This window comes from Lagopus muta, chromosome 5, assembly GCF_023343835.1.
Source record: "Lagopus muta isolate bLagMut1 chromosome 5, bLagMut1 primary, whole genome shotgun sequence".
Taxonomy (NCBI): domain Eukaryota; kingdom Metazoa; phylum Chordata; class Aves; order Galliformes; family Phasianidae; genus Lagopus; species Lagopus muta.
Window position 1 is genome coordinate 62,753,984 of NC_064437.1, and position 24,693 is coordinate 62,778,676.

The window sequence follows — 24,693 nt, forward strand, 5'->3', positions numbered from 1 at the left end:
GAGCAATCCTGTATTAAAAATGCCCGTGAGTCATTTTTCTTGAAACCTGAAACTATTAAGTTGGTAATGTTTGAGTAATACTCAGGAATTTTTAAGATTTTGCATACTTCTCTTTTTAATTAAATAGGAAAAGGGGAATCTGAGCCACAGTATTTCTTTTCTCCTTATTTGCCCTGCATAAACCCACCACTCGGGATAGAAATCACAACTCATGAAGTAAAACTTCTGAGCTAAATATGTATGGAGACCACTAAAATGAAGACAGAATGCAAAGAGGCAACCTGGGGATCTCCATCAACCTAATTTCAATATGGAATTAAAAAAAAAAAGTCTATGAGGCTAATTCCATAAGCCTCAAATTAACAAACATCCCTTTCCAGATGGAATAACTCGACAACCGATCATCACACTGTATTTTCCCCTCTCTGATTCCCCCCACCCGAAGCCAAAAGAAGACTGAAGGCTTTGCACTTCATACTGAATGCCACTAATTCAGGAACACCAGGGGTGCGCTCTGCAGCAAAGCCATTGGAGTTGTGCTTGATTTCACCCCAGACATGCAGACACCTCACCCTGCTCCACGCCACCAGACAGGACACTGCTGCAAAGCCAGCTCTGGGAAGAGGCTCCTCACCAACACATGAAGGTCTCAAACAAACGTCTACCATGCATGTCAACCTACCACCACATCTCCCTCCTCCATTACCTCACTCCAGAGCTTGTCCCCCACTCTCCACAAAGGACTGGAAGAAGAAGGCAGGTTCTGGCCAGGACAGACAGCAGACAAACTTCCCTCAGCTGTCTCCTGGATGAACTCGGCATCTCTGACAGTCTTAGACACATGAGTCATGCTCAGACTTGAACATCCCCTGGCCAAAAGCAAATTAAAAGGCAGCAGGAATGAACAAGCTTTACTGCTCACTACTACTACACTTGTTTCCCCAACAGCATCAGTTCCTGCACAGATTCCCACCCAGCACCATCTGCAGCAGCTTATCTGGAGATGCAGGAGGGAAGACTGGGCAAAAAAGGCAACACCCAGGTGATTTCCTAGCAGGGCAGCCTGGGGATGGGACTAAGATCTGCTTGATTCTTTGGGCAGGACAAAGAGCCACGAGGCTGCAGAGAAGCAGGCACCAGTAGTGCAATCAGCACTGATGGGAACAGTGCTGGTGGAAGCCTTGGTGCTGACATGGCAACCCATTCATTTTTTGAGCCTGAAGGTGATTCAGGACCCCATTCATTCTCCTCATCAACAGCAAACACGGACAAGGCCGATGGACTCGCTGCTCCAGCCGTGAGCCTCCAAGTCCAACCTGTGAGAGGACCTCCAGGGAAAATATCACAAAGGGAAACTCATTTCCCTCAGGCAGCCTGATGGAGCCCATCAGAGGAAACATCTGCCATCCTCCACCGAGGACAAAAATGAGGAGGATGTGGTTGGTTCATCCAAAGCAAAAAAAGTCAAAAATATTAAATGGTGCATGGGTTCAGACCGAGGCGGGAGACCCCCTTCTGCAGGCGGGCCTCAGCAAAGCGGGTTAAAAAAGCAGCATTAGAGACTGCAGAGTAAGAAAATGGCAGCAGCTCACTTGATGAGGTCAGTGACTGAAGTGGCCTATGGTACTTGTAAGAGAAAACATCTGTTGGTGTTAAAAGGTCAGCAGGAAATGAATGCTATTTACTTTGTCCTTGCTGGTTAGGCCAACACTCCTCGAAAGAGAACCACACATGGCTTAACTTAGCATTAACCAAAGTTCAAAACCCTCACAGCTCTCTTTGGGGCGGCTGCCTACCTGCAGCGGGACCCCGCTGCCACCAGACCCCAGGCAGCCCTGGTGCCCAGGCTGACTGCCAAGGGCAGCCCAGCACCAGGAGTCCTCCCGCCCCACGGGTCACCAACCCACACCACTTCAGGAGAGCTGGGGAAAAGAAACCCCACGCCCTCCTTCAGGAACAAGCCATTAAAATAAATCCGTCAACATAAAAGCAAGAAAACAAGAAGTTTCTCCTGAAAAACAGGAAACGTTAGGTACATAGCAGCTTAAAATAGTGCCTACTGGGCTTGTTGACACAACCCGGGTCTCCTGGGGCTGGGCTCCTGCACAGAGCCACGCGTACCTTCGGAGCAGCCCGGAGGACAGCCGGCCTTCCCACACGGCCGTGCATCACCGCCCGGTGGAGGTGCGAGCAGGGACGGCCCACGGCCACCAGCCCGACCACGCTTCCTGTGAGGCACGCGGGGCTCCCACAGGAAACCTTCACTGGAAACAACCAGCAGCATGAACCAGGGCCTGCTCCCATCGTCAGAGCGAATACTGACTGCCAGTCGCCCCTCATTTGTTTGTAAAACTCAGTTTAAAGCTTTGAGTACGTTTCTGACTTTCCCTCGCTCACCCCCCAAGCCTCAAGAACCCCATCGTGCAGGCAGGACAAACCACCGGTGTCTAACAGCGAGTTAAAACAACACAGCTCTGCTCCCCACTAATGGCACTGATGGGAGGGGAGAGCTCTGCTCCAGCTTCTCTCTGGGCTGCCAAGTGTGGTCCGTCTGCTCGGTACCTCCAACCCACACCGACCTGCCTGCCTCCCCCCACAGAAGGCATTGCATCACACAACGCCCCACACCAGACGCCGAGGGGCCCCTATCATGAGCAGCTAATTATTGGAACACATTAAGTTATTACTCAAATTAAGATTTGTGGGCTTTCCCCTCACCTAACAATACCCCTTTGAGAGCAGCGCTGCATATACGCTCGAGCAAGAGCAGCGCTGTAGCTCCATGTGCAATTAGGGCAGCATGTGGATCTTATTGCTCCTAAGGACTCTCATTTGATTTCCCGCACCACCAACTGGTGAGAAGTTTTCGAGTCTAAATACAGAAGAATTAGATCACTCTTTGGGGTGGTCGCATCTGGGGTTAGAAAACCAGATGGAGTGAGTTTTTGGAGTCCTTTGTAATTGAACCAACACACAAAGTTGCTAGGGAGCATGCAAACAGAATCACTGCTCTGGGGCAGCCTGCAGTAGGGCCGGTGCCGTGTCTGCCAATGCTCTGAGACACCATCTCAAGCACTAGCAGGGAGGAACAGTCTCGTGGGCTGTGGATCTTAAAAGGTTGCGAGTGTGGACCTAAGGCCAGCAAGCAGGATCATGAGTGCCATCGTGTGCTACAGGCTGTATGCGATGGAGTGAGCCGTCTCCTGAACACCACCACAGCCAACATCAGCAACCACTGAAGGGATTTGCTTCAGGCGAGGCAATATCATAGGGCTTTGGGTACATGTAAAGCAGAACATGGAGTTACAACAGGCAGGCACAGCCATGGTTGAAGCAGAATGCAAATGGCCACCAGAACCAGCTGTGTTCTGTGTGGGACACAAAATAGAGCAGGACCTCTGAGAACGCTCCAACATTCACACACATCTCAGCTGAGGCAGCCCAGGGCCCCTGTATAACAGTCTTAATCGTCTTTCCCAACAGAAAGGGAAGATCTTCCTAGGGCTTCGTTTCTCGCATTCAGACTTCCCAAATGTGCCACTTCCCTGGCTGTGGACCCCCAGTCCATTTGTAATGCTTGGGCCTCCCTCACAGATGGCAAATATGGGCATTACACACCCAGTCAGCAGTGGTGTGCCAGGAGGGACAAGGATGACAGTGGCCCAGCAATCGTTTGGGGCAGAAGTGACCGAGAAAGGGATCAGGACTGGGAGACTCTGGGAACTAAGAAGGAAAAGCAGTGCAGAGTCACTGCTTTGCAGGTGCATCAGCCCCAAGTATTGCACCCCATGACTCCCAGCAAGGCAAGCAGAAAGCCAGCTGATGGTGCGCTCCAGAAGGGCATGGGCTTTGTCAGGGCAGGGCTGTGCTGGAGACAGAAAAAGCATCCATCTTCCCTGCTATTTAAACATGTTCCCTGCTTAAAAACCTGTGGTTTTGAAGCTCTCTTTATCAGCAGCTAACAATGAGTGGGGCTCTCCATGGCACAGGAAAAGGACCAAAACTTTGCTTTTCTTTTTTTCTTTTTTGCTCTCCTTGCAACTCAGGCCGTGCAATAACAAAGTCACAAGTCAAACAATAACAATGAGGTGATGAGAATTCCTCCACCAGATGCTGAGTCTGCAGCTTGAGGCTGCCCACGCAGCGTCCTTTGGGCACAGACGTCGGGGTGCTCCCCTGCACCTCCCAGCAGGCATCACACAGCCCTGGTCCTCTCCCCAAAGCAATATTCCCAAGTGTAGAGGTCAAGCCACTAATGAGCAGCTGAAGCCTAAGCAGAGCACCTTTGTCTGGGGCTTTTTGGAAAGGAAGCAACAACGAGGAAAAAAAACCAAACGAATGTGCAGAATCAGCACTTCACAACTCAACAGAATACAAAAAGGACTCGTTTTTAACGATCATAAACATGCACTTCAGAAGTGATCCTCCATAAATACCAAACCAGAACAGCACAGAGGTCAGTGGGGAGATCAGAGTTTACCAGTAGGGAGAAGACGCAGCGGGTAAGGAGTCCTGCAGAGGAATGCCTGGGAAAGGCAGGGGCTGACACCTGGCACTGCTGCTCTATCAGGGTTTGTATTGCATCTGTAAGTTTGGTTGGTTGCTTTTGTCTGTGGAAACACAAGTTATATTGCTGTAGATGTATTATTTTCTTTGTAAATTGGGAATTGTTGGCATTTTCAATTGATGCTTCACAGAAAGGCTTACGTTGCAAGGGAGCTCAAAGATCACATCGTTCCAACCCCTCTTGGAGGAATATACTTTTTAGTTTTCAAGGGTGAGATTTTGTTATCATTATTAACTTAGAGAAATTAAGAGAACATTCTCATCTGAAGCCACAAAGCTGACACTTTGCATTGCATTTTTCACATCCAAATCCATGCTCCCTGGGCTTTTAAAGGACGAGATTTAGTGGGGAAATATTGGTAAGTAGACCATTGGATTGGATGATCTTGGAGGTCTTTTCCAACCTTGGTGATTCTACGATTTCCTTCATTTAAATACCCTTGAGCTGTTCTTTTCCCAGCCCAGCCCTCCTTTCTACACCAGCACTTCTGCTGCCTGAGTATCCGTGGCTACAACGCAAGTGACAAAACCAGACCAGCTTTTCCAAACGTGGCTACAAGGAGCTGCTCCCCGGCCCCACGGCATCTGGAACTGCTGCGATTTCTGCAATAACACAATGAAATATCTGGGTGACCACACGGCCAATTTTAAGCAGCCAATTTGGAGTTTCTGGTTGGTAGAGCACCGAGGGAGTGCAAGGTTCAAAAGCTGGCCATCACACAACGTATTTCACAATGAATTCAGACTGTTTTTCTAACCCAGCTGTCTTGTTTAAAAACCAGTGCAACCCTCCAAGGTATACAAATAATTAATTTCAACCCAGGCTCCGAAGCAGCAGCTCCCAAACTTTCTTTTCTGGTTGTGACCTCATTTTACAGACCGGTAACTCCGTGCAACCCCAAACAGCAGAATAAATATTGGACAAAATGAAATTTCCGCCAGGTTCACAACCTTGCTCATAACTTCAACCAACCTCATTTTGGGGCCACTGTCCTCCCTGGGAACTGACAGAGTTCTAATACAGATGATGTCCAAAGTGCACCGACGGGCCACCAATGGTGGCTCTAAGGTCACTTATACCAAAATCCTCCCCACAGCCCTGCTTGCTCTTCACAGAGGGCAAAAACCAAGATATGAACGTTAGCTGACCACATCGTAAATAAATCCCCTTAAAATTACCACCCTTGCTGTTTTTTTATTGCAACAAGACATATCTCAGCATTAGGGGAACTACAGTGGGCTCTGCACGCTGCTGGGAACCCATCGGTACCACTGATGGGAATGATGAGATGCAGATGGAGCAGCAGGAGCTTCCCAGATGGGATCTCACACAACTACAGGGCTGGCAGCCCAGCGTATATCGGGACCCTGTTTGATACCCTCAGTGGGCATCAAATACCAAGAGGGTAAAATTGGCACCAAAACACTTCAGCAGCTCTCGGCTCCCAGCCCCTGCCTTGAGTTCATGGCTTTTGACAGTGATGTACGCAACTCAAAGCAAGAAGCAGCAAGTTCCTGCACACACATCCTGGGGACAGACAGCAGGGGCTGCTGCTCGGACATGCCTTGTGCCCAGACACCACAGCAGGGCTCAGCCAGCACTGTGCAGAGCAAGCACTATGCACACACTGCTTCCTCGTTCTGCCATCTGAATGTTAACCACCAGGATATTCCCATCAACGTGCAGAAAAGCAAGGGTAAAAAAAAAACGTAGTCCTTTGGCTCCCCGTTGCCATTAAAATTAATTGCCACATAAAATTGCTGATTCCTAGCAAATGAAGCCGTACGATTTATCAACTCAAGGATAGAGCAAACTCACTGGTGGTTTAAATACATTACCTGAGTTATTACTAAATTTTGTTCCTGTGACAGTTTTATGGATAATGTAGGTTTTATAAATTCATTAGCATGGGACTAACTTTCAAAGTAAACAAAGACACTAAATAAACATCACGGCGCTGTATTTACACACAAATAGATTTCCCCTTCCTCCCAAAGCCACGCTGGGATGCTCAGAGGAAAAATACGAGAGCGGCTCTGCGCAGACACTCCATGAAGGGATGATGTGGCCCTAGGACAAGGGCCAGGTTTTCACATTGGAACAGGCTGCCCAAGGAGGCTGTGGATGCCCCATCCCTGCAGGCATTCAAGGCCAGGCTGGATGTGGCTCTGGGCAGCCTGGGCTGCTGGTTGGTGACCTGCACACAGCAGGGGGTTGGAACTGGATCAGCACTGTGGGCCTTTTCAACCCAGGCCATTCTGTGATTGATTCTCTTACATGGCACCACCACACCTACAAGACATGCTACAAAACAAAGCGGGATGCTAGGAAGAGAAGGAGAACATTTGTTGGTCTTCCTCCCAGCTTACAGTGAAGTATCTCAGAAGGAAGCACACGTTTGAAGCTGGTATTGCTGCTTCTGCAAGAAATGTTATTGTGACAGAAGTTGCTTTAACCTGTGTTTGCTGGAAGAAGTGACTAACATTGCTATAAAAAAAAAAGAAGAGAATGTAGGAAAAAAAGCTGTTTTTCCCCACTTTTCAATTCTATTTACTCTGTGCATTTATCAGCAGCATGTGCAGAGCCAGTCTCACTCTTTCCCCCAGGCAGGCAGTGAGTTAGTCACACTTTCCCCTGTTGTGCAGCTCCTTTAGTCAGCAGCGGGGAAGTGATAAAGCTGAAGAAGCTAAACAAAAACAGGAAAACGCACATGTAAAAAACACAGAAATCATCAGGAGGTCCGTGCAGGGGAAATGTAACACTCCAACTGATTCTGCTTGCTTTAACTGGGGAGACAGCAATGTGGGCAGGAGTTCCTGGGCACAGGGTGGGGGGCAGCGGGCAGACATGGCGCTCCAGATGCTCCTGAAGCAGCGCCAAGGCAGGAACAGGGCACTGAGACGAGCTGACCCTGCTCACAAGGAGAGAAACTGCCACCAGAGAACAGCCCTTGCACAGCTCGGAACGAGCTGCAGCTCACTCAGGCTGGCCAGGTGTTAAATTAAGAGCTGGCGGCAGCACAGCCCGAGTTTTGTGACCGGCGCAGCGTAATTATGCACCATTGCTTCATTCTTGGGGGTCTACTTATTTAAAATGCATTAAAGAAATAAATCACTGCTGATTGTTCTGTCCCCTTCTCTTTTAAGCCAGGCTGGGGCAATAAATCTGTAAAAAGAGTGATTCTTCTTTTAAATAAAAACAACAAAGGGGGGTAACAATGGGAGGCACAGCAACTTATTTCCAGAATCGCAGCCTCGCTTATTTTCTTCAGAGACTTTGCACTGAATTGTTTGCTAAAAGAGATGCGAGAGGTGGCAAGGATGCCAGATAGCCCTAATACACCTTCACCATGCTATCAACCCAAACCATCTGGAGCCATGGCGTCCTTGGAGCTGAGTGGGCTGAAGTCTTGGGACTGATCCATGCGCTCAGTAAGCACTAAGTGTGGCACACACATGAATACAACAGTAACAGAGGGATTTTATTCTGCGTAAAGCCAACAAAGCCCAACTGGAGATGCTCCCAGTGCAGATCCCAATGGGTTGGGTTTGGGAATGGATCAGCCAATGCTCACAGAGCCATCCCACACAGCAATCCTCACCTCCCTCTAGGAAAGCCCCGAGTTGCCAGTAATGCCACATGGAGCAAAACCACAATCGTGCTCGTGCAGAAAAATGCCTCCCAGATCCTTTTTCCAGGCCTGCTGTTACTCACCAGTCTCGCAAGGTCAGTGGAGCGGCCAGCAAGAGGCCAAGGAATCCTGTGAGTTTCTGCTGCTGACACAAACCTGAATTCTGTAAGGAAGCTCTCACGTGCCAATGGGAAGCTCATTAAGGGACCTGATTTTTAATCTGATCAGCTTTCAAAATGATTTCACTGACACCGACAGCGTTGAATTTTGTATGGCAAAGAATTTAAAGTAAGAACAAATATATACATATGCACAGGCACGGAAGTGTCTCTCACCATCACTGTCAGCTGCTAATTACAAAGAACAACCACCTTGATATTAACGTTAGGTAAAATTACCTGGTCTCAGGAGTGACCACACAGCTGTGTTTTGACAAATGATTCCCACACCTATAGTATGAAACAGATTCCTCCACAGAAGTCTGTATTTAAAATTCTATTGCTCGACTCTGCCCCTGTTCTCCCCCAAAACCACCCCTAAAATCTCAGCTGTCTGCACACCCAGCTGTTTCCTGGCTTTTCTATGCAAATTGTTCTCCCTGGATTTTATTGTATGCATGTCTATGGCTCTGAAAACATGCCCAAGTTTGAATTCAGGGCCCTACTTCCATCAAACAGAGTTCTTGTCAAGTAAGCCCTATTCTCACAGCACCTGACAGGGAACGATTATCCCATAACTCACAGAACCCAGCAGTTCTGTACCAGACATCATCCCAAGGATCATCAAGTTCCAACCCCCTGCCACAGGCAGGGTCACCAACTCCCAGAGCTGGTTACTAGACCATGCTGCTCAGGGCTTCATCTGACCTGGTCCTGAACACCTCCAGGGATGGACGGGGCATCCACAGCCTCTCTGGGCAGCTGTTCCAGCACCTCACTGCTCTCTCAGTAAAGAACACATTTTCACATGGTTCCTCCCAGTTGCCCATTAGCTCTCTGGCTTCCCCACAAAGCATTAAACACGAAAATAGAAGTAAAATAGAATGAAATAAAAAGATGTGAAACTTTTTGTTTCACTAGCTCCTCTGTAAAGTTGCTTCAGAAGATGCTGTCCCCCCCAGCACCGTGGGCTTCTATCCACTGCTCCTCACTGACCTTTTGCTCAGAATCTGCTAGCTTGAGTTCTGCTCCCAACAGAAATGCATGCATGGTGCAAACATCTGCAAAAACTCCTGGAATCCATAAATAACTCCCATTCATGAATATTCTGTTAGAAGATCGGTGCTTCTTTAACCAGTTGTGTGTGCCACAGCTCAGCCTACACAACAGCACTGTCCTCCTTTCACTTGGACAGCTGAGGCTGCACTGTGTTTTGAAACACACACAACCCAGAAATAAAATAGCCTAATTCATGGTACTATCAAAACCCAGCCTTAGGCCAAAGTGTTTTTATGGTCAAACCAGAAATGCTGCTGGGTCTCAGCAGTCTCTGCACTAACACACTGCTGTGCTGATAACCTACAGTCTTCTTATGTGACGCTCCAATGTTTTACATGCAGACCTTGCAGCAGTCGGACCAAACTGTCCCCCTGCACAGGACTGGACTCATGCAATAGGCACAGCCAGAAATGGGTGCACTGCATCCGAGAGCAGAACGCGCCCCGTTCTGTGTATTAACTAAATGATGGGCTGCACTCATCAAATATTTATCATGCACTACACAGCGCTGTGACTGAATGGATGCACTCCCATCCCTCCCCATCAGAGCCCTCTGTAGCTTCTACTCGAGAAGTCTCCAATTACACATCTTGATTTTCCTACAGGTCTGCATTCACAAGGGACAGTTGGGCAGCTGAGGCAGCGTGCCTCCAAATGCAGAGCTGTTGGGTGTTTTTTCTCCCACTGTTCCTCCGGAAAGATGTCCCCAGCACAGCATCCAACAAAGTGCTTTTCTCCTTCAGCACTGATTTCCTAAACATAAACATAAACCCACAAAATGCACTGAATGGCACCGAATGCCGTATGGCACTGAGCTACACAGTGCAGTGCCAGCCTCTGAACGAACCCATCGTGTGATGGGAGAGGAAATCACTCAAAGCTGCCTGCCAGGATTGCTTCACCCCACCGCTGCTGCAGACAACCGACACTGGCAGCCCTGCTCCATCCTCCGTGCCATGGCAATATTCCCATCTCTGCGCTCCCAGATGTGACCAAAACAAGTCAATAAACTGGGAACCTGCTTGGAGCAGCAGCCACCAATGAGGAAAGAGTGGGCACTAACGAGACACAGCAGCATCCTTGGGCTGGGTGCTGGGAGTGGGGTGAGCAGGGAAGGCAGCCGCACCAGGGGCCCAGGGGGACTCGAGGAACTGAAATGGAAAAACCAGGAAATAAAATGTAAGAAGTGCATTGTGAGCAAGTGATGGGAGGAAGTAGCAGAGCCCTTAACAAATTGGTTATTTGTCTGGTTAGCTGATGCAGAAGTGGAACAGGAAATTAATTCAATATGCCGCAGACTTACATTCCGCTATTATTTTCCGTGTTGGTTTTTTTTATTCCCCTATATATATATATATATATGTATATACATGAGCCAAAAACAAAGTATTTCTGGGCAAGCTGGTAATTGAAGCTTATGAGACTCCCATTAAAAAGATCTAATCATTATTAGAGCCCGACTACAGAGTAGCCGTGGAAATGAAACAATAAAATCATACCAGTTAAGGATGAAAGACCCTCTCCAGAAACCATTTGGCTGCCAGCAGCTCTTGATTTGCTCAGAAATACCCCAAACCAACAGGTAACACCATTATGCTCACATAAACCTTCAGGAAATTCCCATTCTGTGCCTTACGGGATGTAGTGGCGTGCCACTAATTTTGCTTTAAATCTGAAAATGGATATGAAACCCAACTTTCTAGATGGAATAATGGCATGGGAGATTGATGGCAATGCTGTGCTGCACAACGACTATTTAGAACACTTTTGGCTGCACTTACAAAGCTCCAGTGACCTCCACAACTATAGAAACTGTACGTAGTGGTAGGAGGAAATAAAATTAGCGACTCACAATACAGAACTGAAGCAATTCAGCATTTCTCAAAGAGGCTCTGACTGCGGTTAGCACTTCTGCAGTGACACCAGTGCTTGGCTTTGTGAAGGCTCTGAAGTTCCCTGGAATGAGCTGCCAGGAGGGCACTAATGGTGCCGAGGGCTTTTCTGTGTGTTTTTTTTTAATGGTGCCAGGGAATTTCTGTGCAGAAGCAAAACAGAAGGAGATTGCATGTCACCAGAGCTGTAGGGTTCTTCTACCATGTTCTCCCACCAGCACCTGGCAGGAAGGTGGCAGGAGGCAGAACATAAACACAAAGGGAAAGCAGCTGGAAGAAGAACAGAGGGGGAGAAGGGAGAAGCTGGAAACAGAGTGGATGCAGTATGGAAAGAGGCGCCCCCCTCACACCTATTGCTGACTCACACATTTTGGGTTACTTTCATTATTTCTTTGTATTCTGGCAGCATCTGGCATCTGCCGCTGAGATCGGAGCCATGTTGTGCCAAGCTCCTGAGCTGAAAACCTAAACAGACAAAGCAGAGCGAGGAAACTACGCCAGCCTTGCCCAGCATGGCAGGAGCTGCAGCAACAAGGAAATGCACCCGCTTGCACCCAGCCCCATTCTGCACTCTTCCCATTCACGATGGGAAGAGATGGGCACCACTGTTCTCCCCATGGCAGAAGCACAATCACCCAAGAGGTTTTCAAAAGCTCTCAGGACTCACATGTCCCTCTGTGAGGACGGATCGGGTGTTCGGGATCATGAGGACCCCCTTCTGATTTGCTGCTGGAAGAAGCCCAGATGGTTTCCTGAGTGGTCCCCATCCTCAAGTTATCCCTGCATGGAAAGGAGCATGAAAATCGCTCCCCTTCAACAAAGGGATGCCTCCTCTCCTGCCTCCTGTTTCACCAGACCAACCACCCCAAGGTGTCACTGGGAACCAAGCAGGTTCCTCCCAGCACCCCTGTGCCATAGTGTGAGTCCATGCTGATGTTTCAGCTCCTTTCATGCCTGTCAGGTTACAGAAATCCCACGGCTGAGACCCCAGGGTTTGCCCTGCACCCCTTGGGCTCAGAAGTTTCCATTCACTTGTGGCTACACAAAGTGAGTTCCTCTGGTATTGTACCACGCAGCTCTGCAGAACTCATTATTTTGCAAATGAAACTGTAAATCATTAAGAAAAATGTTGATTATAACATCTGCAATCATTATTTGGCCCATTACTTAAAAAGCTGGTTGCAATACGTGGGCTGGGGAATAGCTGATACTATGCTTCCAGAGCTCAAGATTGTGGGATGTCAGAAAACAAGCGGTTTCTTTGACTATTACACGTGGGCTCTGTGGTACTCTGTTACCAGACCAACAATGCTTCATCCCCAAGCATTTAAAAAAGATGCCAGATATCTTTAAAAGAATGAACATACTGTCATATTTTCTCCCATGCCTTTTTTCTCTTCTTTCTATTCTTTGGAAGGACTTAAATTTTTACATTTCATAGAGTCAGAGAATCATTTATCCATAGACAAATATTATATATATATGTAATATATTTGTATGTCCTCCTTCTCTGACGTCCAGCAGTGAATCTGTGCTGACAGACAGCAAGCTTATAGTTCCTGTGCCATCGTGGCTACAGCTGAGTGAGCAGCACACACCAATCCTCCCTGGCCTTGTAGCAAACATCTCCCATTTACACCCACACCTCAGTGATTCTCCCCACTCCAGCTGTTCCTTGCCACTAAAAGAAGGGAGATTTACACTGGACAGAAAAGCTGATTACAAGAAGAGTGATGAGACATTGCATGAGCTGCCCAGAGGGGTAGTGGTGCCTGCTCCTGCAGACCCCCACAGCCAGAGGATGGGCTCTGAGCACTGATGGGTGCCCCTGTGTACTGCCAGGGGTTGGACCAGAGGGCCTTTAAAGGTCTCCTCCAACAGAAACGATTCTGTGATGCTGCATCAGCCCTCCCTTTGCCTACCCAGGGGTTCTACGCTGGCTCCTCTCCCAACTTCCCTCTTCAATACAACCGATTCACTGAAGAGCCTGGCAAGCTGTTTTGTTGCTGGTGGTGGTTTGTTTGTTTCCCACGACTGTTTTAAGCAGTTTCAAAGTGGAGAGAAGAAACAAAACAGAATTTGTTTTTCCACACTGCCACACCTCAGCTTAGCCACAAACGAAGCACCTGGTTGGTACAGAAAAGCAGTGTCACGATGGAGGCATGTGGAAAGGAGAGAGAATGGAAGCGCAACTTGCCCACCTGCCTCTAACAAAAGATGCTAAGTGGGCCAAGATGAAGCAGGAAGAAAGAACTTCTCTGGCCTCTCTGAATGTTGATACAGAATTGCAAAAGGATGAAATCTCTTCTTGCATCTAAACCTTTTCCTTTATTTTCACTGTGAAAAGAAAAACAAACCCAAAGTGAAATGGAGCACAACATACAAATACAAGCAGGCAACGCGTAACTGAAGTTATATGCAATATTAGATGAAGTGTTCACTTGCACCCAAAGTAAAAGAAAAAAAACCTCCAATCTCTGTGCTAATTAGATCACAGCAAATGGCCGCTCCTCAGCGTGGAACCAAGCAGTGCTTCGTTGGGAGCAGGTCACCGTGGCCATGACCACGTCCTGCTGGCTCCTGCAGCCCCACGCAGCACCCCTCCTTTACCACTGGTGTATAGCCATTACAAGGATTTCTTTTTCCTGTGGTTAGTTTATATGCTCCAGCTCATTAACATCTCCTAATACCAGAACTCAGGGCTAATTAGGCATGGCAATCCTAAGGAACATATTCTCTGTTCATCTTCCCAAAGCAGGATGCTCCTTGGCGGCCCAGCTGTAGCTCCACATGCTACCAGAAGGGTATCGCCCTGGAAATAAAAATACCACAGATCCCACACAGGACACAGCAGGGATCCTGTACTTGTTAGCTGGTGGCACAGTTTACAGGCTGTTTTGCTTAAAAATTGGACGCATCTCTGTCTTTAAAGCAGATTCCTGCTCAGCAGCCTCGAGGAGTTTCCCCAACAGTTATCCACACACCAGAGCTCTCATGATAAAAGATAGCGACTTGAGAACAAAGGGGCAGAGTGGTTAGAAAGCTTCAGAGATTTCTCTAAAAAACATTCCCCAGGCCAACAGCGGGGATTTTCTACCCCTGGCTATGAGTGTGCAGGAGCAGACGAGCCTGAGACACACTCCATGCACATGAATTACTCCTGGGGCCGGGCTGCACATCTATACCCCACCTGGAATGAACAGGAACCCCAGGAAGACCAAAAGCTGAGCACCAGGAGCTATGGACACCAACCATGTCCGTAAGCACAGCAGCTCGGGATGTTCCAGGTCTTCTGGACCACACCAACACTGACCAAAGCAGTGGAGCATTTTAAAGCTACCTCACCCATGCAGTGTTGCAGGCTTCCCTTCTGTGCCAACACTTCAGTGGTTGGTTTCTTCTGTCTTCACAGACCTTAACCTTTAATACCCTCCCCCTTGGTCTGCTTAACATGGGTCCCAGGCTCAGCAGCTCTGAAGGAAGACACCAGCTGAATTTCTGTGGTCTTCACATTCCTATAGCCTTCATTTCAGCAAGTTTTAGAACTAAACGCATTGATATTTAATAGATGTCTTCAAAATGACCACAACAAAAGGTACATTCAAACACAACACGTCTGCATCCCCACAAATACAACTGTTTGTTTTTTTTACACCCATCACTGGAAAACGGTGATGACAGAGGAATCAAAATGCAACTGCAGACAGCACAAAGGATGGCTGCGTGCCTTCCTGCTCCAAACACATCGTAGCATCTTTAAGGTTGATGAGAAGAGCAACTGGAAGAGCCATTCCCACCATGAGACAGGAGCAACCAACAAGCACCATCCTCTCTCCCTCTGCCTCATTCCCATCCATTCCTGGTTCTTTATTTCCTTCTTCTCTGACAACTGAGTGAACCTTAACGTTGGAAGCGTGAGCCAAGCCCACTGACCGAGGCAGCACAGACCTGCCTCCAGCCACCCGCTGACTCTCATTTTTGGAAATGACTCACTTCCAACAGCCTCTGTAAGCCTGACTGCATGGGTCCACAGATTACAGGATGGAAATCCTGGACAAAGATGAAGCATCCAACAAAGCTCTATCTGGAGGACATTCTACATGCAAACCCTCCTGTGCTAGATGCCTTGACATCAACATATTTGTCTCTTGTCACCTGCAGCTCTCTCACTTTGCCAGCACACAGCTCCAGCCAACCGTGACACCTCATGCAGAGGATGTGCACCCAAAGCTCCAGGAGGAAAACCACAAGAGGCACCATTTGGGGGCAGCTCAGAGCAAACTGGGATTCTGTTTGACCAAGCTGGAGTCCAGCAAATATTAACCTGCTTACTGAGCCGGCAGCATTCAGCTCCTGGGCACAAAGCATCGAGCTTGGCATAGAAATCCAGCCTGGGCTCTGCTGCTTGGCTCCCTGCACAGCACAGCTCCCTGCACTGCCAGCCTGTTCCCAAGGATAAGCAGTGCTCTGGAAGGAGCAGCACACAAAGCCATCAGCTGCAGGGTTCCAGGGACTGTTTGCTTCAAGCAAACCTGTTGCTTCTGGCCAAGCATCACATTCTGCACTCTCAATCCTTAGCAAAGAAGCGTGCGCAGTGCATAAGCTTTGAAAAATACAGTGTGAACTGTGCAGCAATACGGGGTTAATATTAATTACAGTGTGCCCGAGGAAGAGCTGTGTGAGCAGCACAGTTTTGTTGCCATACCCCAAGAGTGGGGCAGTGGTGAAGGCTAACAAGCGTGCAATTAGCACCAAACAGGAGGGGACCCTTCTGGCCAGGCATGCACTCACCTGATCAGACCATGGTGAGGAGGGAACACGCATACCTGGGCCATGTGCCATAACCCACCTAGGATAACTCCCAGCCCAAACCCGTGCTCCACCATCAATGCCCCAAATGAAGCCCTCCAGCTCAACAGAGCTCTGCTTCTACAAGTTTTACATGTATTAGGTGGTATTAATTAATCTTTTACTGATTTAGTTCTCCGATGTGATCATACAGCCATTGCATCAGCATCTGCCCTCTCCTCAATGACTCCCAGACCACATCTCGCTGTGCTGATGGACCAAAACACACCAAAAGAGCAGCACCAGCACTCTGCTTACATCTCTGCAACAATTAAAAAACATTAAAGGAAAGAGTTATTTCTAAAATGCCTCAGCAAAACGCAGCTACCAAAGGCGTGCCTGCATAGGAAGCCACCTCAGACCACAGCTGCACAGGGCTGCAGCGGCCACGCTCGGATTTGGAATGGCTTTACAGGGCTTTAAACCCAGCAGGTGTTCTCTCCATCTTCACTTCAGACCGTATTATGCTGTCCAGAATTGTACCAGTGAACTCACAGTGACCCTGTCAAATAAATATTTTTGCCGAGGTAACACGGTTTTCAATACATCCATTTAGTACCCTTATTTGAAAAACGCTGGACAAATTAAAATGTCAAATTTGACTCTTTCCAGCATTTTGTATTCCGATAAACTCCCACAGTACCCTCTCTCATGGCAGCCAGCCCGTATTTCTGAGGAACTGAAATGCTAAAAAGCCAACAACGCTTTTCAGTCTCCGTGCATTAATCATCTCTCCTGGTTCAGGAACTCTCTTTGGGTGAAAAGGAAGAAGTGTGATGATGAGGGATGTGTGTGCGATGTGCTCCCCGAATATGGGTGCAAGAACACCCTGTACTGCCTGAACACACAAACCATCTCACCCTAACTCCAGGGCTAACCTCAACACCAACCTTAACCCTAACCTCAACACCAACCCTAATCCCAACACTAACCTCAACCCCAATGCTAACCCTAGCCCCAAGCCCAATGCTAAACCTAACACCAACTCCAACACCAATCCCAACACATCTGACCACACAAGGACTCCTATCACTTGCATCAAGGCTGGATAGTACCAAATATTTCTCCAGATCGAGTGGCCACAGTGAATTTGGTGAAAACACGACTGAGTGAAGTCCTGTGTTCCAGAAAAAGCGAGACAAACTGAACCTGACTCAAGAACATTTTGGTTTCTCAGCAGGACAGTGACAGCAGGGGGCACACGTTGTGATGGAGTGTATTTCTGAAACGGTAAAAAAGCACTTCCAGTGTTCGCTGTCAGAAGGTGTCAAATGGACTGAAACGGGCTCACTGGCAGCCAGATATCGAAATGCCACATCCGATGGCATCAGCAGGGTCACTGCAGCCAGGGCCAGCACCAACTCGGGCATTTCTGCAAGTGCTGCACTAAAAACATGACCTTGCTAAATGCATGCTTCTGGTTTTATTGGATTTTTCCTTGCTCTCGCATTTTGAGAAAGGTTAAATATGTCAAGCATTAGTTTATAAAACCTCTCGGATGAATCCTCTTACTCACATGATCTTTCTAAATGCTCCCAATCTTTCCAATTCTCCTTACACAGAAGTTATTCTATTCCTTTGCCATTTCAGCCTCCTGCCTCTCAAAGCTCAGGGGGTTTCCCGTGCCCGACTTAGCACAATATCCAGATCAGGATGCTGTGGACGTAAGAGCTTTATAATATTTTCGGTATTTTCTCACCCATTCTTCAGATGGCCTAAAATCTTGTTTGATCTTTTGTGACTGCGCCTGCACACTGAGCAGATGTCTTCATTGAGCTGTCCGCAGTGACCCTCAGGTCTTTTTCCCAAGTGGTTTCAGTTCATTGAAAAGCCAGCAACGAGCATGGGGAGCCCAGACCTTTCCTTCCCATGCATTTGTCAGCGCTGACTTTCATCTGCCCCTGTGGTCCTCATCTGCTCAGCTTCAGCTCTGTCATGCTCTTCACGCAGATCCACCTGCCTCAGCACAGCCAGGTTGCTTTGGACCCACCGCTCTGCTGACGTATGATTGAAAAAATACACATTTGTGCTATGGGGAGCAGTGGCTGTGTGCTGGAGATGGAAGGGCCCACAGGCAGCCCCTCCCATAGCCAGAAGTGCCAAAACTGACCACAGAGTTGTAGAATCGTGGAACTGTTTGAGTTGGAAGGGACCTTTAAAGGTCAGCTGGTCATCAGTTACAGCTTTTAGCTGCGGCAAATATATTAACGACACTGCCCATTTTTGAGCAAGTTCTATGAATGCTTTTTGCCTTTAGAGCAGCTCAGCGTTGGCCAGCAAAGCCAGAGCGAGCGGGTGCCAGGAACACACTGCTGTGAGATGGGCTTGTGAGCTGCCCGCCAGGCCCTGCACAGCCCTCCTCGTGGGCACAACGATCCCCGCCAGCGCTCAGACCACAGATTTACACTTCCAGCACAATTCCGAGCAGCACTCAAAGATTTTTAACTACCATCCCTTTGTCCCAGGGAGTCGAGGCTGATCGAATGTCACAACGTGACACATGAATGCACAACACAAGGGAGGCCTGACAGGCAGCAACATTGTAATATGATAATTCCTCTTTGTCCCTTAATCGCCTCTCTTTTTTGCAGACTTGATTCAGTTACCAACATGTGATCAATCATTGCCTTTTTCAGTGAGATAATTTTTTGCCCTCTATCTAAATGGCTCCTGTCAAAGGAAATCCAGTACTAAATTAAAGCTGATATGCTTGTCTCTGCCCTTTTGTTTGTTGACTTCTTCACGCATACAATTGATTTTAAATAGATTTTTTTAAGGGTTCCATCACCATTTAGGTGTATGTGTTTTTAAAAATCTGGCTCCTTGAAATTACCACAGGCTACATGCACGTTTAAATGAAGCCTTCAGCACATGATATAATGGAGAGGAATACAGCACAAGGGCATCCACTGGTCAGCATCTCGAGGTGCAGAGAGCAAGCTGCTTGCTGAGCTCTTCCCATGTGTTCTCAATGGAACACAGAACTGGAAGACAACCATCAGACCCTGTGGTTGGCAAATGTAACAAAAAGTGAAAAATGTCAATGAATTCAGCACTCAGGGCACTCAACCTGCAAGTCAACACAGGGGGAATGGAGACACTGCTAATGCCCACATGTGGCGAGACTGGACTGGGATGGGGGAAGGCCCTCCAAGCAAAGCTGCCTACCAGCAACCACCACAGCCTCTGCCTCGCTGCTGGCTCAGCTGCTGCCCAATTTCCACCAGTACATGGACACCACATTCAAAACGTCAACATTCCACCTACTTTTGCCTTTTAGCTGTCCTCCTTCCTGTGCCCCTTCCATCTCAAGCAGGTTGCAGCGTATCTTTTAGTACATCTGAGCTTGAGAAGCAAGAATTCTTTTCTGTGGTTTCCCATTATTTTTTTTTCTGTCCTCTCTGCAGAAGTTCAGACCTGCAACAGCATTGATATCATGGAGAAGAAGAAAATGGGATTACTACTTATTTATCTGTCAAATACCAGCACTGCAAGTCTGGACAATTAAAGTGGATAACTGGATTGGCACAGCTGCCCAGGGAGTGATGGGGTCCCCATCCTTGGAGGTGCTCAGAGCCGTGCAGATGTGGCACTGAGGGATGTGGGCACTGGGCTTGGTGGGGGTGGGCTGGGGCCTTAGAGGTCTTCTCCAGCCTTAATGATTCTATGATTTGGGATAAGAAAGCAATGATTTCTGAGCTAGGTAGGATGACACTTATTTGATTCGGTGATTGAATGACAACAGATTTTTGGCTGGGCTGTGCATTAGAAATTATTGTAAATGGCTTCATCGCTTGTCCTGGCTACACACATAAGGCACTGAAGACTCTGCCAAGATCATCTAACAGACATCAGTCCCAAGATTTGAAGAGAACATCTCTTTACATATATATTTCTTTTCAGAGGAAAACACATCCACAAAGCACTGGACTGCCACCTCTTTCTAAGGTGGGTGTGGAAGAAAGAAAGAAACGCTTTCATCTCATGCTTCCAGCAGCTCTCCCTGTCTGCACAGAGGGAAAAGGGAACACATGCAGCTCCACAAGGAAGCATCACTCCTGGGTGAGCAGCAGGCAGCAGGACACGGCCATCCGCAAAGGGCAGCGGGAGCGGGCATGCTGCAAACAAAGTGAGGAGTGGGCACTGGGGAGGACGGCCTCAGCAACAACAAAACCACACGCACACAAAAGGTCATTCTTCCAAAAGACGTGATACTGCACCAAAATGTGTTTTCAAGCATTCTCAGAAAGACACTGAGCAGCCCGCATATCTGCTTTGTGTCTCTTGGCAGTTCAAGAATGCCAGCTCACCCTGTCCTCAGGGTGCCAGAACCAATCTGTTGCCAAGAGACACAAAACTGATATCACGGATGTCTGAAGCAGTCGCTGGAAACGCACAGAACAGCAAACGGACCCGTGGTCGGGGTTTGACTTAGTCAGCAATACGTCAGGGGAGAAAAATTAACCTTTTGTTACAGGGCTTCAGGCTGACCGCTCGTGTCCTTTCTGAGCACGGCACTCTGAGCCAACATCTCAGGGCTTCTTTGAACGTTGACTTTTGGTTGGGGGGGAAAAAAAATCCTTCTGGAATGAATCACCATGTCAGCGTGAGCCCCGCGCCCCGGGGAACAGGGCTGTGTGACTTTCCTTGCTGACATCTGAACGACATTTCTGAGCACATATCTTACAAGGAAGCCCAAACGCCACTGCTGGATGCCCACGTAGCACTCAGGTGCAAGTGTGGCAAATGGTCCTGATGAAAATGATTTTGAGGCGCCTCCTGTAAACACTCCAACGGTTTTCACATTTAAGATGTGGTCGCTGGCAAGTTTTCCAGATACAAAATGTTATTACTCAACCTGGTGAGTAACCTACAGGAGATGTCGCAGGTTCACCATCTGCAAATGTTTCCCTGCTTTTTGGTTCTCAGAGCCTCTCCTCCCCCGCCAGCCTGCAAACCCCATGCAGATCCTTCCCACTTGTGAAACAGATGATTATTTTTTTCCCTGGAATTTTCCCACTGCAATCATGGCCAAAGTATTCTGTCCTTCCCAATCACGGAAATGAAATCGAATGCATTCAGGATTCCCTCAAAACAAGGAAATATGAAAACCAGCATGACTGTTTGCTTCTTGTAGATAGGTTCTCTCTGGACTGCCTAGTTTGTCTTGCTAAATTGTTAAAAATTAAGACTGTAATTAAGAAATACAGTAATTAACTGTGATTAAGAATTACAGCAAGATTTGGGTGCCTTTTCCTAATGTGGGGCACAAATTTTTACATGTTAAGCTTTGTTGAGGAACCAACATGGCAGAGGGTGGCTGTACAGCAATTAGAGACCAGTTCAATATTATTACACTATCCAGGAAGTTCCAATTATCAATTATAGGAAACGTTCCACACGTTAAGTTTTCAGAATATCACGCAGTTTTTGCATTTCTGACTAATACACAGCAGTACAGATGTACAGAGACATACACACTGTTACAGGTGCCCACTAGCAAATTACCTTCAGAGACACAGAACAAAGCATCTCACATGAAATTATCAGCATTTCCAAGTGTTTCAATACAAATGAAAGCACGAGCAGAATGGCTCCTCCCTGGGAAAGAAAAGTGGCACATCCGGAGAGAATGGAAAATACTGCAAATAGCCACAAATCACTGCTAGAAACTGTCTGGGTGTGGGGTTTTTTGGACTACAAATAAAAGGCACTGCCCCTACCACAAGGGTAAATCATTCCTTCCTCTCCCAGACATCCAGTTGGGAGATGGAAGACGACTGGTGCGCTACAAGCACGCAGGCAGCAAGACGGGGGGCATGAAGGGGGGGGGGAGAGTTAATAAAATTCCTACCAGAAAACAGAAAATGAGATTAAAGGAGACATTTTGGCCACGAGGCCTTCTTTCGGCTGGAGAAGGCCTGAAAGCCAAAGTGTCTCTTCTAATCCTATTTCCAGAGTGCATTTTAATAACCCCTTTGTATATGGTACAATGACTTCAGCAAGTCCTATTTCAAGCAGATTTTCCACACTAGAAAGGAAAATGGGTTAAAATAATCGTACCGTACACCTCGCACACGCGACACCCCGTTTAATCCAATGTCAGATAGCAAAGCCACACAATACAGCACAATGTCCATTTACAAAAGTGCCTTACAGGACAAACAACTGCAGGCACCGCACCAGAAAGCCAGGCCAGCACGTCTGGCCCCGACAGCCACCCAGAGGCCCCGGAGCGGCCGCCTCGGCTTTTAGGCCCTGAGTTTGCTGAGCCGATGTCACTGGGCAGAAAATCGCTCTGCCTTCGGGCAAAACTGTCAAAAGCTCCAGCACTCGCCATTTCCCATCATCGACCATATGGGAAGAGATTGTGGGAAAAAAAACAACACAACAACAAGGAACTCTCTGGCTTGAAGAGCAGGAAGGAGGTCCTCAATGTGCGGTGCATACCGGCTTGTATCAGCACAGCACAGCGGGATAACAAGGCGTGGAGCTGCTGCAATGGGTCCAAGGGAGGCCACAAGGCTGAGCAGAGGGCTGGAGCACCTCTTCTATGAAAAAAGCATGAGAGAGCTGTGCTTGCTCAGCCTGGAGAGGGAACGGATCCAAGGAAGCCACGCTGCAGCCTTTCAGTACCTCAACAGGCATACAGGAAAGATGGGGAGTGACTCTTCATCAATGAATGTAGTTACAGGACATGGGGAAATGGATTTACGTCTAAAAGAGAGGAGATTCAGATCAGATCTCAGGGAGAAATCCCTGTACTAAGGGCAGTGAGGCACTGCTGCTCAGAGAGCTGCGGGTGCCCCATCCCCATCCCCGGAGGTGCTCAAGGCCATGGATAGGATCCCGGGCAATCCGATCTGGTGGGAGGTGTTGGGGTACCTCAAAGAACACAGGCCCTGCGATCCCACGGAATCATTACAGTTGGAAAAGACCTCTAAGTCCATCAAGTCCAACCGTCCATCTACTGCCAACACTGCCTACTAAACCATCTCCCTCAGTGCCACATCTCCGTGGTTCCCGAACACCTCCAGGGACAGTTACTCCTCCCTAGGCAGTCTGTGTTGGTGCCTCACCACTCTTTCAGACAAGAAGTTTCTTCTAATACCCTATCTGAACCTCCTCTGGAGCCAGGCTTGAGGCCATTCCCTCTAGTCCTATCAACCAAGATGTAGTAGGCAAGACCAAGTTGCTTTACACCAAGTGAGGAGGTACAACGCTGGCCCAGCCATCCCCACACAAACATGATGCAGAATATTGAAATACAAAACCGCAGATCTGCACAACGTCAAATATGGGATGCAGCTTTATGAAACAAACAAGCACCCATGCAATGCCTGGCAATGCCAAGTCCAGCAGCAGTGAGCGGTACGGCATCAAATCAAACCAGAAACAAACAGGAACACCCGCCAGTATCAGCTTATAGATACTGGAAAAGACATGCAAAGGCCCAACCACTGCTGTGTGTATTGTAGACAAAATAATTATTATGATAGTAGACTAAGTACAACAGAAATTTTTCTCCATCTCAGTGGCACTTCACGGTAGTAGCCAATGCTCATGGGTAATGAAGTAAAATAAAGCAGGTGAGAAACACCAAAATCTATGTAGCATGAAATATCTCTGAGAGACTTGTTTAGTGAAATTAACTAGTAGTTTAATAGAAAAAAAGCTTGATGTATGAGAGTGCTCCAATTTCTTCACAGAAATTAACATTTCAATCCTGTTTTTATCTAGAAGTCATTAAACTGTGCAACATGAATTATTGGAACTGTAGCAGAGAATTAACTCTATTCATCAAGTAAGTCCAAACAGTTTAGAGTGCATCTGTAATGAAAAAATAGCTCCACATTTCTATCTCTTCTCATTAAAGTAAACCAGTTTTCCCTCTCTCAGTATATAAAACTGTCTTCTCCTCATGTAATTTATATTACCATAAGCCAGCTCACATTCTAAACTATTACACGCCTCCAATTAATTTTTGCAGCTTTTGCCTGAAAATTTAATGAGATAGTAGTGTATGAACCTGCTGACTCCAGATTACGTGTGTGCTTCCAATATTAATGTTGGCATAATAAAATAATCTGATACATACTTGATGAGAGCTTTTCACTATTGTGAGAGTAGTTAAAGCAATATGTAAACCAATTCCACTGATTTTCCTCCTCCTCCCTCCGTCTTTTGGAGAAAAAAGAAAAGAAAACAGCCAAACAGATCAGTCTGAAATTGAGGAGTTCCAAGTTAAGCACTCAAGACGATGTCATGAACACTCTCCTGGATGCTTTAAATCAGCTGTTTATAACCTACCTATCACAATTTATTTTAATGGTAGGCCATTTCTAAATGCCTTTAATTTTGAAGTCCCTATTTAAATAGATTCTTTTCTTTTCTTACCCTGCAGAAGATACACGTCCACGTGGCCCAGCCCCTTTCCATCACCACCATCTGCATGTGGTTGCAGAGCTGTTATCCCATGCTACTTCCTATAGGTGAGCATAAGGAAGAGATGTGCAATCTACCGAGCATCCTTCACGA

General features: G+C 47.5%; 1 protein-coding gene across 2 annotated transcripts in view; it reads right to left on the reverse strand.

Moving 5' to 3' along the window:
- The window catches only part of CTBP2 (C-terminal binding protein 2), a 110,708-nt gene that overhangs the window by 60,736 nt on the left and 25,279 nt on the right, over positions 1 to 24,693 (reverse strand). The window contains exon 1 of one of the 2 annotated variants that reach the window (XM_048946390.1): positions 19,423 to 19,444. The exons of the other annotated variant lie outside the window; for it this stretch is intronic. The gene's annotated coding sequence lies outside the window, so the exon portion shown is untranslated. Of the gene's footprint in view, positions 1 to 19,422; positions 19,445 to 24,693 lie in introns of those variants that run through there. 2 annotated transcript variants of the gene reach the window in all.